Source organism: Monodelphis domestica, chromosome 3 (assembly GCF_027887165.1).
Source record: "Monodelphis domestica isolate mMonDom1 chromosome 3, mMonDom1.pri, whole genome shotgun sequence".
Taxonomy (NCBI): Eukaryota; Metazoa; Chordata; class Mammalia; order Didelphimorphia; family Didelphidae; genus Monodelphis; species Monodelphis domestica.
Window position 1 is genome coordinate 224,380,383 of NC_077229.1, and position 12,647 is coordinate 224,393,029.

The following is a 12,647-nucleotide window of genomic DNA, read 5'->3' on the forward strand; positions in this document are numbered from 1 at the left end:
AGGGAAATTAAGAACCAATGAGACAAGGAGCAATGAGAATCAAAAAATATTGAGGCAGCCACAGGCACTGTCCCCCTGGGCGGTGGAGGCAAATTAAAAAAAGTATGATTGGTTCCTGAGATGTGGCATGTGAGAGCTAATGGGTAGCGAAAAGAGTTTATAAGCCAACCCAATTAGGAAGTGGGGGTCTTGGGCTATGTGTGGCATAGTGTAGTAAGGAGTCCCATAATGACAGCCACTACTTTGATTTAATAAAGTTATTAAACTACAACCAGCCTCATAATTTTTAATTATTACAATGTATAGTAAGAGCTTAATTAAGATCTCCTGTTGGTTTTTGGTATTGAGGGAGGCCGGAAAATGGCCAAACTTGAGGGCCTAACAAGCTGACCTGTCAGAATCATAAATATACCAAATCCTAGCAGGAAGGCCTAATGAGCTGGTCAGCCTTGAGAAACTTGTCAGAACCATAAATATGCCAAACCGCCAGCTGCAGTAGATACCAGATAAAGTCCAGGAAGACCCCAACAAATATGTCAAACAACAGGTCAGGGGGACCCCAACAATATAGAATTGTCAAAGCTCCAAGAATAGTAGGAAGCAGATAAGGGCCATACGTGCAGGCAAAATTCCAAGGATGGTAAGGTACCTACAGAAAAGTATAGAAAGCCCAGCCTGTCAGAAGCAACTCGGAACTCTGATGATAGAGGTTCCCACTGATGCGTGTATCAGTTCAATAAATGGCCTTTCTCTGCCAGTTTGCATTGTTCGTGGACTTCCATGGTGGTGGGTGAAATCCTGGACCTTAACATTTGGGGGCTCGCCGGTACCCCTCCACCTTGGAACCCCCCGGACAGGAGGGCCTAAGGCACTGCCTTGGACTGGACCTTCAGGTGAGCTGAGTGTTGTGTGGCTGTGGGTGTGAATGGTGACCGAATGTGTATGGGGGAGACGACGACCCCTGATGGGCATATGGCTCAGTGGGGCATTCGTTCTTTCGGTTTAAACAAGAGCCCCTATGCTAAGCCCCAGGGCCCGCCTGAGAGGCTTAGCCTCGAGGCATTGGTCTGACCCTCCCACCTGTTTCTGAGTGCGGACTCCAGATGGCTGCATTTCTGAACTTTCGCGAGAAAGTCAGTCAGTTAATGGAGGAAGCATTTGTGGTCAGGGGAGGGGAAGGATGCGGTCCAGGGCAGGTGCCGAGATCGGAACTTTCAGGTGGTTAGAGGCCCCTGGGGCAGAGGTCTGTCTCTGTCGCAGGGAGTTCGAGTCTCCGTCTAGTTGTCAGGCCCTGAGCACGAGATTCCGTGTCTCTGTCAGGTACCCTGGCACTTTTGGGACAGGGTTCGAGTCCCTGTCTAGTGTGGGGAAAGGGGTTTTTTCAGTCCCCTTTTTGGGAAGATATTGCACCCCTAGGAAAGACTGGGGGACGCCCCATGATCTCTAGGTGATTTTTAGACACACTGAGGTTTTTTTTGCCACACGGAGGGATCGGGTGGCCAGCCGCCGGCTGCTTGCCCCTGACAGATAGCCGGAGATAGCCGAAGGACTCCGGAGGCAGCCCAAGGACTCCAGAGGCAGCTGATGAGTAATTGCGGGTATCAGGTTTCTTTCTTTACTGTGAAGGAAGCCGAAGCAGTGGGAAAAAAAAAAAGCCGAAGGTCAGGCTGCCTTGGGCAGTGGTTAACCCTTTCCTTGCAACTTCTTGGTCTCAATAATAGAAAACCAGTCTGTTTGTCAAACAGCTTGCTTAAGTGTTTTATGGTCTTTACAAGTACATGCCAAGAAATGAGATCTTAAGATAAGCTCCTAGGATCGGAGCAGTTTACGTGTCTGTGTCTCTTATTTGTCTTCTGGCTTTTGCTGTTTGTCTCGTGGGTCTTTCTGTATTTAGACGCAGGTATGTGGATGTGTCGGAGAGGGTGTCCTATAGGGTTCTTTGAGTCTTTGTTGTGGCTGGATTAAGAAAAAAAAGGGAGGGGGGAGTTTGGGATGCAGGGTCACAAAGGAGAATAGATTTTGCACCCCTGCTCCCTCTGCCTGCGTTCCAACAGGCAGGCTATGATGAAGTAACAACACTGTTCCTGCTCCTGGAAGCAGGCTTCAGGGCTAGAGAGAGAGTGCAATTATCCGTTCGATGATTTTTCTCTCCTTCTTCCTTTGGATGGGCCCCCAAAGGAGCGGAAGAGAGAAAATTCTGAGCAGAAAAGGGAGATTCTTACTCCACAGTTAGAAACTTTCTCTTAAAATTAATTCTCAAACTGGGAGGATTGATAATGATTTTGATATGGTACAAATGTAATTTCATGTATTACTGTTTGCCAGTTAAATGTGAAATGTTGCCAGATTTTTATTGAGCACAAAAACCCATGGTTAGGGGTTTGTTTTGTTAGGTCTTGCAATGCATAATGATTTCAGTGAATTTGAGAATTGTGTAAATGTGATTGATAGCAAGTCTGATGCAGAGAGGAAAGTTTATTCTGTATGGACAGAAATTTTACTGACTACTTTATAGATGTAAAAGTCATTCAGAGAAACTTGTGTTGTTGAAAAGAACTTATTCTAGAATTTGAATTTGGGAATCCTTCAAATCACATTTATTTTAATAGCAGCAAGAAATTATATTACACACACAAGAAGTTTTTTAAAGTGGTTAATCTGTGCATGGGATTAATGAGATAAGTGCTAAGAATTTATGTTTTACAAAAGAGGAAATTTTTAAATGATGCTGTTTTTAATCAAGGTTATATGTATTGTTTTTAAACGTGCAAAATGCAAAATGCATAGGAAGGAATTTGTAATCTAGAAATGAACATGTATGTATTCAGATACCAAATGCTGGAAATGAGTAATGCTGAGTGAATGCTAAATATGTATGCATTATATTATGAAGAGGATTAAGTTTTCCACCTAAATAGGTTAAGGGTATATGATATACAAACTGTATGTCCTTAACAAGATAAATTCAACCAGCCCTGTAATCGAGAGGGCTTTTCATGAGGATTAAATACAGTCAAGCTTCAGGTATATCAGAGAGGTCAGGCTGGAACGCCAGGTAACATGTAGCTAACTAGGGAAAGGTGATTAAGTACATGTGAAAGGAAATAACTTCATATCTTATAACCTAGCTAGATAAGTTAATAATTGGATTTTGGGGTATCTGGATTCATTTTATGAAGTGCTCCATTTCAATGAGAGTAATGAATAGAGATACTAGTTGATATTAAGATACAACAAATTATAAATTGGAATTTAATCAAGTATGTAGCAATATTTTGAGCTACAAGAAAACTAAACAGGAGGATCTAAATGCTTTGTACTTCAGTTTGGTTACACACTGAAAGATTGCTAGAGAACTTAATCACAGTTATTTGGAAGTTGGGAAGTTCAAACTAAAAATTTACTGAAAGTAAATTATTATGAAAGAGGTTTGATAAATTCAAAATTTTAAATTGAAGTACGCTCACTTGTTAAAGAAGGATGGGACAAGGCTGTTAAGTAATAAATCTAAATTGAGCCAAGGAGCCTTCGGATAACTTGCTCAGAAACTATTAACCCCTTCCTTGCACACAGGAAGGAGAAGGAAGTGCTTATAATTATTCTACACTGATACTTATGATCTGACATAGGGGCTTCAAAAAGTTAACAACTGCTGTGTGATAGAACTTAAAGATGAGTATATCTTAATTGTAGAAACGGAGGTTTTAAGGTGCTCAAGCAAGCAAATATTGCCAGCCCTGGCTGACCAAAAAAGCTTGTTTGCAGCTGTGGAATCTCACTACAAACATTCCAGGTCCAGAATGATAAAATGAGTTAAGTGATATGTAATTGATAAAGTTACCTCATACGAGTTCTGGGGATTGTTGGTTGATATTTTGGTTACATTTTTAATCTGTATAAGAATATATGTGGCAAACAATAGCCAAAGAATAGGTAGGGTGTTAAAAATGACATATATGTGAAATGCTTGCTCAGAAATTTATGATTGTTATGTGAATGGCTGCTAAAATGTGTTTAAGTATTATTTGGATGTAAACAAAACCTTATTGTAAACCTGACTCTACCATATATTTTGTTACCTCAGTCTACCAATTTGTGCTATGAACTGAAATTATGGTTGAGCTCTATGCTAAAGACTGTTCAATGATGTCATCTTTTAAATCAGAATTCTTTTGGGTTACAGATTAGCAGTTGAAGTGATACCAGGGGGCTGGTTGTTTGACTTATGATGGTAAAAGCAGGTTAGAGAAAGTGGGGAGGTATGTTGGGTTTGAATTTGGTAGGAGGGAACTTTGATTTAGAGTCCAAAAAGCTTTAGTATGTGGGTTTGTAAAGGAAGGATGGACGGTGTGTTCTGCTTTTAAGCAGAGGGTTTTGAAGAAACAGAAAGGGAGAGAGAAGGTGAAAGAGAACAGATGAATGTTCTGCTCTCACAATTGGCTCTTTAACTTAGGGATACTATATAACGTAATGTATATGGGAAAATCACACATGATTCTTTAATTTCTCTGGACAGTTACCCTGAAGTGATTCCTGCATGACCTTGTCTCAGTCTGTCAGATGGCCTAGGTCCAGGAGAGGATACAGCCCTGGTTTATAGGGAACCACTTAATTCAGCACTCATGTGACTACACCTGATGTGTAAATACATGAAAATAATTGAGTGATCAGCCTTGTAGGGATATTAAAGGCTTGTTTGGGGGTGTGGAGATTTGTTCCTGGATTGCTGATAAGCAAATTTCTCTCAGCTGAAATGGGGGAAAACTTGTCTTTTAAGGAAAAAGAAGGCTTCTGGGACCCAGTGGCAAGGGCTCTAAGGAGAGAAAAAGTCCTAGGATGGCTATAGAGAAGGCAGCCCAAGGCTCACTTTGGACTGAATTTTCCTGACCATCCTCGAGTGGAACAACAGTGGCAAGTGACAGCCTTGCTTGGGGTGTCTTTTGTGACTTGGAGATATTTCCCTTTCAGGGCCTTCTTCCTTCGTGACAATTCCCATGATCAGCACATAATGCAAATTGTGATATTAAAGTTTCCATTTCCTCAAACAACCCTAATAATTGGGAATTCTCAAATTGTTAGGAACATGCTTTGAGAAATAGGTGGAGTGTATTCCTAGATGGCTTGTATTTGTAGCCTTAATTTACCACAGTTGAGGTTTGGTTCTTGAGCTTAGGAATAGCTCACAGCCTTCTTGGTTTCCCCAGCCTCTGGGTAAGGAAATACATCTGTAAGATATTGTTACTCCAGTGTTTATAGACGTTATAGTTAATGTGTATTTTGCAATAGGATATTCTTTAACAGAAACGTCACATACCAACTCTGCAAACAACTCAGGAAGGGATCTGTTCCTGTCAGAAGATGATTTCTGAGGATGAAGTCTGTTGGTTAAGATACCCAAATGCAAATGTGTGATGTTCATTGCTATTGTATTAATGTCCTGCTCCTATCTGCTATTTGCCCCAGTACCCTTCTCTCTTAGGGGCTGACTTCCCCTTGTGACCGGTCTGCCAATCGAGGGAAGGAGTGACAGGACACCCTTCAGATCTCCAGGCAGTTCTCCACCGACCTGGGACCCTGGAATCCACTGAGGACGCGCCCCTAAAGACACTGTCTGCAGCCTTCACTCCCCCTCGTATTACCTTCCCTCTCTCTCCTACACATAGGTAGGGACAGCTCTATACCCATGCTCAGCACTGAAGAAACTACAGAAGATCTGGACCTCCGCCCTTTTCCCCTTAGACATTTGGAGAGGGGAGGGGATGGGATGGCAGGCGGCACTGAACCAGGTGGGGCCTGAGACTCTGGCCCTCCGGGAGGCTGTGTGGTTCCCCTATGGATGGCTGGGCTGGCCAGATTGCACGACTCACCAGAAGCAGTGGGGAGACAGCTAGCAAAAGGAATACATGACCCACTCGCTTCCATTACTTCACTTTCTCCCCCGCCTCTTGGTTTCCCCCTCCCTTGTCACAGAGTATCCCTCAACTGGGAAATACCTTATCCCCCCCGCAGGAGCGCACTGGCTGTGCCCCCCTTCTGGCCTACAGCCCTGTGTCTCCCCTAGCTTCCTCACTGCCCGCTGCACCCCATCACAATAGTGCCCAAAGTGACCTGCTATGCCAAGCAGGACCCCCTCTTCCTTAAGGAGAGGGCCTCTGTGCAGCCTTGGGTGAGGAGTGCTGCTTCTATGTTAACCACTCAGGGATTATTAGGGACTCCCTGAGCAAGCTACGAGAAGGTCTAGAAGCCCTGACGGAAGGAGGGGGAAACTGCCGGCCCCTGATACGCGACCTTTTCTCCCTAGTCACGTCCCTCATAGGACCCCTCATAATCTTAACCCTACTTTTGACATTTGGCCCCTGTATCTTTAACCGCCTTGTTCGGTTCATAAAAGACTGACTAGATGCCATCCAGGTGCTGGCCGTTCGACAACAGTACAGACCCCTAGCCGAGAGCCACTAGCTGCCCCAGTGGGTGGGCCTAACCACTGCCCCCTAAAAGAAAAAGGAGTTGGGAATGAGGGAGGCCGGAAAATGGTCAAACTTGAGGGCCTAACAAGCTGACCTGTCAGAATCATAAATATACCAAATCCTAGCAGGAAGGCCTAATGAGCTGGTCAGCCTTGAGAAACTTGTCAGAACCATAAATATGCCAAACCGCCAGCTGCAGTAGATACCAGATAAAGTCCAGGAAGACCCCAACAAATATGTCAAACAACAGGTCAGGGGGACCCCAACAATATAGAATTGTCAAAGCTCCAAGAATAGTAGGAAGCAGATAAGGGCCATACGTGCAGGCAAAATTCCAAGGATGGTAAGGTACCTACAGAAAAGTATAAAAAGCCCAGCCTGTCAGAAGCAACTCGGAACTCTGATGATAGAGGTTCCCACTGATGCGCGTATCAGTTCAATAAATGGCCTTTCTCTGCCAGTTTGCATTGTTCGTGGACTTCCATGGTGGTGGGTGAAATCCTGGACCTTAACAGTATGAAAACAAGAGACAATTAAAACTTACAGTATCTATGCTGTAAGATTTAAATTACTATCCAATAATTCCAAGTATTATATTTTACAAAGTTTATTAACAATCACTTGAAGTAGAAAGAAAATAAACTAAAAGAAATAGTTTAAACCTAATTATCTAACAAAAAGTAAACACACATATGTAGATTCTCCTGGATGGCATAAAGCCCACTTTTCCCAGTCACAATCCTGGGAAAAAAAGAGAGGGTGTAGGGGTCACACACAAACTTTATCTCCAAGACATAAGGACATAACATGAGAAGGAAAATGGGATGCTGAGATTTAGAGTCCTGGCAAGCAGATTCTAATTATACAATGACAAGTGGCATGCAAAAATCTTCCCAAGGAGTTATTTTGTTAAATTACCTGGAAAATGGCAAACGAATGCTCTTGGGTTATTCTCTCAAGGGAAGAATCACAGGGCTGATGCTCTCTCTTGAGATTTTACATGACAAATGCTAACTGATTCCATAGGCAAAGGGGAAATAAACTTCTAATATGCCAAACGAGGACTAAAGATCTTCCTTATTAATTCAACTACGTATAAAAGTATGTTTGCATACATATATTCTATAGTAAGCAAAATTGACTTACTGATATCCCTCAAAATCTAGATATCCTTGCCAGTTACAAAACAAGCAAGAGTAAAAAAAAAAACTGCAGCTAGGGGGCAGCTGGGTAGCTCAGCAGATTGAGAGCCAGGCCCCCTAGCTTCAAATGTGACCTCAGACACTTCCCAGCTGGGTGACCCTGGGCAAGTCACTTGACCCCCATTGCCTAGCCCTTACCACTCTTCTGCTTTGGAGCCAATACACAGTATTGACTCCAAGATGGAAGGTAAGGGTTTAAAAAAAAAAACTGCAGCTATACCTCTGTACACAGGAGAAAGTGATTTATAAAACACAAGTAGAAATACAATGAAATGAATCATTGCTATCCAGATATAATAGTCATATAGGAGTAGTCTCTCATTTTTTATGTCACAGGCAGGGACACACTAGCTCTTACCCAAGGGAACTCTATCTCACCTAAGAATGGGACAGATGAGTCATTGTAAAAGGGCAACAAAAGGTGATATTAGATAGAAGGATTAAACACTGCAAAGGGATATAATCTTCCACAATAGAAGCTGGGCTCCAAATCCAGAGAGAATCTTTGACTATGACAGACTCTTTAAAAATAGTTATTTCATTTTATAATATGAATTCATGTTTGTATGTGGATATGGGAGAGTCATCATAACATTTGGTACAATGTGATCACTCGGAGCCTAAAGATTCAAATAAATGTTTTACTTAAAACATATTTCAATACCCCCAGGTGTAAACAGTGTCTGAGATGGTTAAAAAGCATTTCAGATAAAAAACACCAGCAAGGTAGTTCTCTGAGATAGGAGATGCCTGCCAAATTCTAAAAACCTCTCATATTCTCTTTACCACAGAAACCCAAGACTTGGTCTTAGATCAGTCCAAAAAGGGGCAAAGTTAAACTAAACTGCCTCAGATCGACTCTCTACTTTCCTTGCTCACAATAGTTCCTGGCTTCTATGAACGCGCACACATGAGGAATTAAGACAAGTCTCCCCAGTTCCAGCAGGATCTTGGCCCCTAATTAGTACCATGGCACAGTGGATAGAGAACTAACCTCAGAGTTAGAAAACCTGCTCTCAAGTTCTGTCTCTGAGACCAAAGGAATGCCACTTAATGTCTCAGTATACCATGAAATTTTTAAGTGGCAGACAAGTTACTGATTTGCATTGCTGGAGTCTGCCAATCAGAGGCCTGGATTAAAGGGTAATAAATACACATATATAGGCATATGTATATGCATGTACATATGTTTAGATATATTTGAATAGTGCTAATGTATAGTGATTAAAATTATCTTTTAAAATAAGGCTCCAGTAGATTTAAATTATATATACATATCTGACTAAATACATATGTAATGTCTAAAGAGAACTGTTGTTTCTTCCGTAGCTTTGGTCTACTTAGTAAAGCTATTTACATAATAAGATTGCAAGAATAGTGCCACACACCTTTAATTTCTGAGATTATTAAGTGAGTTAATCAAAACAAGTCACAATTTTTCTGTAACAGCTAAAAAATTAATAAAGAAGCTGGGAAGCATTATTGAATGTCTGTCTACAGGGTAGTGTGGTATGTTGTAGGGATAGACAGTCAACCAGTCTTTATTAAGCACTTAATATGTGTGAAACTATGATAAACCCTGGGGATACAAAGAAAGACAATAAGTTTCTGCCCTTAAGGAATGCAAATAACTAGGTAAAAGGAAGACATATATCTAGAATATTTTGTTATCTAGTCATGTCCAGCTCTTCATAAACCAATGGGCTTTCTCAGCAGATACTGGAGTGGCTTACCCTGTATTCTCTTTCAGTGTGTCCCCATTTTATAGTTGAGAAATTGAGACAAATAAAGTTTGACTTGCCCAGGGCCACATAGCTAGTAAGTAAGTATCTGAGGCTGAATTTCAACTGAAGTCTTCCTGATTCCAGGCCCAATGCTCTGCTATATCCACTGCACTATCTCACTACTTCATATCCAGAATAGACGAGACTGGACAACTGGGAAATGCCTATTGCAAAAGTTGGGATTTGAGCTGCGTCTTAAAGGAAGACAGGGAAAGTAGGAAGCAAACTGTTGTGGGTATGAGGGACAGCCAGTACCATGTAGAAGCATGGAGTCTAGAGATGAGGTCATGTTTAAAGTATTTCAAGTAGGCCAGTGCTGCTGGATTGTGGAGTGACTGGAGGGGAGAAAATTCAAAGAAGCCAGAGATGATAGGAAGAGGTCAGTGGGTAGGAAATGATATGGTTAGAACTAATACATTAGAAAAACTACCTGAACACCTGGAGCCAAGGAGAGACTTGAATTTGAATTATGTTTCCAGCATAGCAGTTGTATGAATAATCACCACCTTTTGAATCTGTTTTTATAATTATAAAATAATGACAATCATACCTACCTCTGAGGGTCATATAAAGACAAATGAGATATTTCAAGTCTTGTCATTTCTTCCTTCACAACACTGCGTCCATTCTCCTCTCCACTAACAGCCTACTCAGGCTCTCAATACCTAGAGCCCAGACTATTGTAATAGCCTCCTAACTGATCTTCTTGGTTCCAGGCCCTCAGCTGCCAAAATCATCTTAGTAAAGCACAAATTGGCTACATCACTTCCCCGCTCTCCAGAGGCAAGTAGGGCAGTTGTCTCATTATCTTTATGATAAAATACAAACTCCTCAGCTAGCATTTAAAGCCTTTAACAGTTTGGCTTGAGCCCAGCTCTTCAGACTTCTTTCACATTACTCCACTTCATGCACTCTTATTATTCACTCGAATTATTCTCCTGGCTATCCTCTGAGCTTGACAATTCATCTCCTGACTTCACAACTTTACACAGGTGTCTCCCTCCCCACCTCTTCCTGGATTGTCCTTCTTCAATTTTTTGTCTTAAAAACCTTCAAGCTTCAATTCAAGTGCTTTGTACTTGAGAAACCTTTTGTGATCACCCTAGTTAGTATTTTTTCCCTACTCAAATTAAGTTGTTCCTATCAGTGTGTCAACATGGAATCTAGAAACTCCAAACTTATAGCCTAGTAAAATCTGATGAACCCCAAGTTTTAAGACTAGCTTGTAAGTTGGAGATCCCAAAGCTTGTCCTTGTTCCCTGTTCCCATGAGAATCCACCCTGAAGGGAATCTCAGGCTAGCAGTTTCAGACTGAATAATGGACCCTAAGGTAAATGACAATCCCAGTTAGGTGGAGCTAAGCATAAGCTAAGTGACTCTTTTTGCCTTAGAAGCTTCCCCATTGTACCACATCCCCCTTTTGGGGATCGAACTCCGGACCTTCAGTTTATGAGACTGCGCTAAAGAATCACTAAAGACAATCCACTTGAGGTGGAGGCTAAGCCCAAGCAGAGTGATTCTCTTTGTCTCCAGAAGCCTCTCCCACTGTATCTTACCTTCAGAGGATCAAACTCGGGACCTTCAGCTTTCAAGACTGATGGGCTGCCTATTGCACTAAAGAGTCACTTGGCTTGGGCTTAGCCTCCACCTCTAGAGTACTGTCTTTTACCTTAGGGTCCATTATTCAGTCTGAACCTGCTAGCCTGAGATTCCCCTCAGGGTGGATACTCGGGGGAACAGGGGAAAAGGACAAGCTTTGGGGTCTCCAATTTTCAAGCTAGTCCTAAAACTTGGGATTCATTATATCTTACTAGGCTACAAGTTTGGGGTTTCTAGAGTCTATGTTGACAGTAGGAAACACTACAGATAAAAAAAAATTCTACCATAGTTGGAAAGAAAAATGGTCCAAATGCTGTCATACAAGATAGTCTAGCAAACTGTATTCATATTTTCTCCTATTTAGGACTTTTGTTGCCAATCTCCTCCAGGCCTCCTTCACCTATACAATATACATTTATTAAAGTCCTACTATGTGCAATCATTTACTATGTGTCCCCAGTAGTTTAGCACAGTTCTTAGCACTTAGCAGGGGCTTAATAAATGGGAACAAATTGAGTATAAAACTTTAGTCTCTGCCCAGTGGATTTACTCGTCGGCTATAGGGGGGGTGGGGGGGAGGAAAAGAAAATGATCTATGTCTTTAATGAATAATGCTTGGAAATGATCAAATAAAATATTAAAAAAAAACAAAACAGACGGCTCAGAGGCTCAGACAGTAGTCTGAGCCAATATAACAACAACAAAAAAAAACCTTTAGTCTCTGCCTAGAAACCAGCAATAAAACTGAAAATCAACCTAATTCTAAGATTTATGTTTGCTTTATTGTTAGCAGGTCTAGAAGGCCTGGAAACTAATGGCATTTCTTTACAACCCTTGCTTTCACTATTTCTCTCGTTTTCGGAAATGAGCCTTGTACCTGGGAAACTGGTTCTGTGATATTGAAAAATTGCTTAGGTGGTCACGGAGCAATTTTCCAGGATCTTTACAAAGGTCACATTCTGTGGATTAGTCTGTGTTGTTAATTTTCAACTAGGACAAAAGTTCTTAACCTGCGATCTATTAACTTATTTTTTAAAAGGTATTCTAATTGTATTTTATTAGTTTTCTTAATAATCTTATGAATTTAAAATTAAATTTTAATAAAAATTATTTTGAGAAGATGTCCATGAGTATCACCACAAAGGGGTCCATCCAAAACACAAAAAGATTTAAACTAGAGGGAAAGGAGATTTGCCGATTTTTTCCCCTCCTGATAAGCGTATATGTGGAGTGGCCCATTTGGGGTGCAGGATGGCAGTTCTAGGGTTGGAAAGTGCCTTACAGGCCATCAAGCCTAATCCTTTTCATTTTACAGATGAAGAAACGGAGGCACAGCTTTGTGTCTGAAGTTGACTTTGAACCCATACTTCCTTTCTCCAAGTGAAGCTCTATCCACTGTCTACCGCGTATAAAGTGGGGCCAGGAGACTACAAGCACACGCGACCCATACCCTAAATTCTTGCTATTTACTCAGAGTCACTTATTCCCCTATCCCCAAAGCAGCTAGGTCCTGTTCTCCCCTACCCTCACCACTCTCCCTGCTCCATTCCTTTCCTTTTTCTTTTCCATCTTCCACCCCAGCCTCTCCCTCCCTC

General features: G+C 41.7%; 1 protein-coding gene and 1 long non-coding RNA gene across 3 annotated transcripts in view; one reads left to right on the forward strand and one right to left on the reverse strand.

The window, feature by feature from the left end:
• LOC100023635 (glyoxylate/hydroxypyruvate reductase B-like) overlaps positions 1-12,647 on the reverse strand; it is a 73,904-nt gene that overhangs the window by 61,035 nt on the left and 222 nt on the right. The window contains exon 1 of one of the 2 annotated variants that reach the window (XM_056823534.1): positions 10,008-11,009. The exons of the other annotated variant lie outside the window; for it this stretch is intronic. The gene's annotated coding sequence lies outside the window, so the exon portion shown is untranslated. Of the gene's footprint in view, positions 1-10,007; positions 11,010-12,647 lie in introns of those variants that run through there. 2 annotated transcript variants of the gene reach the window in all.
• On the forward strand, positions 1,080-6,927 carry LOC107651825 (uncharacterized). Its single transcript, XR_008917642.1, has 2 exons — positions 1,080-1,900; positions 5,464-6,927. It is a non-coding gene; the product is annotated as an uncharacterized LOC107651825 (long non-coding RNA).